The sequence below is a fragment of the Anser brachyrhynchus genome (genome assembly GCF_964034855.1).
Source record: "Anser brachyrhynchus genome assembly, chromosome: 4".
In the NCBI taxonomy this organism is placed as follows: Eukaryota; Metazoa; Chordata; class Aves; order Anseriformes; family Anatidae; genus Anser; species Anser brachyrhynchus.
Window position 1 is genome coordinate 10,605,094 of NC_137698.1, and position 3,489 is coordinate 10,608,582.

The 3,489-nt window shown below is 28.9% G+C and overlaps 1 long non-coding RNA gene across 1 annotated transcript in view; it reads right to left on the minus strand.

Moving 5' to 3' along the window:
• Positions 1–720: 720 nt before the first annotated feature.
• LOC308193797 overlaps positions 721–3,489 on the minus strand; it is a 4,786-nt gene continuing 2,017 nt past the window's right edge. The window contains exon 2 of the long non-coding RNA XR_013949950.1: positions 721–3,239. This is a non-coding gene — a long non-coding RNA (uncharacterized lncRNA). The remainder of the gene's footprint in view (positions 3,240–3,489) is intronic.

The window sequence follows — 3,489 nt, forward strand, 5'->3', positions numbered from 1 at the left end:
CTTGCAAATATGATAATTTGCCTATTTCTTTATATATTTGAATCAAAGTAATAATACTGATTTTGGCCTTTGAAGGTTAAGAGAATCGTTTAAATATGCTACAGGGAAAATGAAGGGAAGTGGAGGACTGGGTTATAACATCCTTACTTGAAACACTGTTATGGACAATAAGCAAACATACCTGCAATATAAGCAAAAGAATGTAACAGAACAAGAAGTTGCTGAGAAGAAACAAAGTAAAATCGTCTTATTTGATTATGGAGATTAAAATTTCTATAATAAGAACAATTGGGAAATGGAGTTGGGAACCGAGAACAGTTCTCGATGAAAAAACTACTTCAATACTCAGGAAATAGTATAATAATGAATTTACAAAATGCCAGGACAAAATGGAAAATTCCTGTGCTTTTAGCAGTAGTAGCACAGTAGATTTTTTAATTTTTGTATATACCTTTTTGATTGTGTAAAAAGTTCTGAAGATGTGCTTGCACTTGTGTGTTAGAGTAGTATCAAATAGCTTTAAAGTACAATTATCATCAAGTGATTAAAGAGATTAGGGGATAAATAATATAAGTCTTTGTATATAACAGATTGCTAATAACTGCATTAAGATTCTAAAGTGTTCGTGTTTATTAAAGTGCAACATGTATTTCACCAACAAAAGTATGAAGAAAAGTCAAATAAATGTAAGATACTTCAAAGAAAAACAACACAGGAGCATCATAGAATAACAGGATTTTTATTAACCAATTCACATTTTTGGAAAAAAGGAAAAATTGTAAGAGCCCTTTATGTTCACTTCAGATATGGAAGTATCTGAATGTGCACCTCTACATAGGTTTAAAATTAGAAGTCCATATAAATATTGAAAAATAATATATATATTTTTTCCATCAAATGTAAAAGTAAAGATGCCAACTAGAAATAAGAACAAACAAATGTTCATTAAATAATACCAATAAAATCCCATAGTACTGTTTAATGACGTGCCATAACTCTTCGAAGTAACCCACAGAAATTATATCCTCAGTAATCTGATAAAAAAAAAAAGGGGGGTGGGGAAACAGAATGCAAACAGAATGCTGCTTGATATTCTTCAGAGGGAACAGTGTTTGTATCCAAAGGTGACACGTTGTTTCTTTTTTCAGTTAGTGCACAAAAATGGAATTTGAAAATGTCCATGACAAAACCTCAAAACTATTTTTAAAAAGGCAGAATAAAAAAAGAAAATCAGAGAAGAAACTGACACTAAAATCAAAGGTTAGAGTTATGCCTTGAACATTTTTGAATATTAAATAATATCTACCTGTTAAATAAGAATTAGAATTTAACTAATTTATGGCTTTGTAGGCTAAACACGAAAAATCACCAATAGACTTGTCCAATCAGATCTTAGATATGTTTTACAACTTTCTTTGAACTTAACTGGTCGTTACTGTAGGGCTAGATATCTTCGCTACTGTAAATTCTACTCCAAGACTGATCTAAAGTTACTTTTTTAAGTCTGTTATCTCTTAGGAAAAAAAAAAAAACAAAAAACAAAAAACTAATTTCTTTCTTTCCAAATTACTTACAAAAAGTTAATTTGAAATCATCAATGTGAAATCCTAGAGTTGTTAACAGTAAAAAGCCTTCCACTGCCTCATGTAGAACTATTATTTTTTCTATATTCTTCAACAGTGCGTTATTTGTATTTTATTCATAATATTTGTGAATATTTTCCTCTATTTCTCATCTTTGGTACTACTTTAAAGCCCCTAATTCATGTAATACCAATGTTTTTGACAACTACATTAAAAAATTGTTTTCAATATTATGTAATAATTTGAGTGTTTTAAAATTAAATGGTTACTTGCATCATATAATGCAAAAATCAATGTCATACTAGACCTTCAATTTTTATAGTGGTCAGAAGTTTAAAAAAAAAAAATTAGACAATGAGAAATGATCAGATAAAATATCTAATTTTAATACACAAAGTAGAACACTATATTTTAATAAAATTGCCTAAAAATATCTAATGACTATTGTCAGTATAAAGAACATGTATAATTTTCAAAATCACTCAGATTTGGCCTAATTTTAATTCTCTCCAAATTAGTTGAAAGTCACATAGGCCAAACACTTTATGGAGATATTTGTGTAAAATTTTCTCAAAAAATCATGGTCTTTCACTGGAAAGTAAAAACAAAACAAAACAAAACAAAAAACACACTACAAAACCAAACATGATGCTGTTAACTAACTGCAGTTCTTGACATTTGGTCTGGGTCATCTTCAATGTTTCCTCATTATTTAGAGAACACCAATACCTAGTATAAGGGTGCTACCATGTTTGCATGAAATACGATTATACAAACCTACTTCAGATAGAAATGACTACACAAAGTGCAAGGCTTTAGAGATAGATCTTTTAGAGATAGACACTCTTTTTTCTTCTATTTTATTTTTTATTTTTTCCATGTTAAAATGCAATTGTGTTGTTCTGCTTACGCTTCAGACCAATATAACACCATAGTAATAAAACGATGTAAATTCTCTTGGATATTAAATCAAAATATGGAAATACCTTGAACCATACTTTGTGGTGTTGAGTAATCAACTCTTTTTATTCCAAGAGGTTAATTGCCTAAATATTACTTCAGGATATTTAACAGAAAACAGCTATCAGAACAGAATAAAAGCTATTATCTGTCACCTTTAACCCTTCCATTAGATTTTTCCCAGCTACAGAACATCTGTTCTCCACTTACATGGATTTTTATATACTGTTGAGCCTCTTACTTAAACAATATCAGATGCATCACTGATTAAGAACTTTGATTTCTTATATTCTTCTTGTAATTATCTGTACACACAATGTGTAGAATGTGTACAAGACCCTTTTTTATTATTATTTTTTTGTAGTTTTAACCACGGGAAACAAATAGATTAAAAAAATAAAAATAAAAATAATGATTTGGAAAACAAAGCCTGATGGTATAGCTGGACAAGGAACTTAAGGCCAGTTTGTGTCTTTTCTACTTGAAAAAGTAGGGTCTTGATGAGTACTTATATATACAAAAAAAAAAAACAAAACTATTTAGATGTCATACCTTTCAAACAACAAATATGAATGAAATTATTTACATTAGACAAAAATATTATTTGTTTGTTACCTTTTCAGAGAATCAGAATTTGGTTGTTTTATGTCGATGGGATTGTTCACATGCTTAAACTTAAGCAGAGAATTCTGAACCCTGTTGAAATTAAGTTTAGGTAAGAAAAAAGAATGCAGGCTACTTTGTAATTAACATTAAGCTCTCATATAAAGTGCATTGACATAATGGAAAAATAAATATAAATTAAAATTCTACTACTACCATTGTTACAGACATTAAAAAAATACCATATCAGAGCTTCTTCAATGTGATAAAAACAGTCTCAAATCAATATTTGACTATACAGGTGCTTAAATAAGTCTGAGATGCTTTTTGGTTAGATTAAATA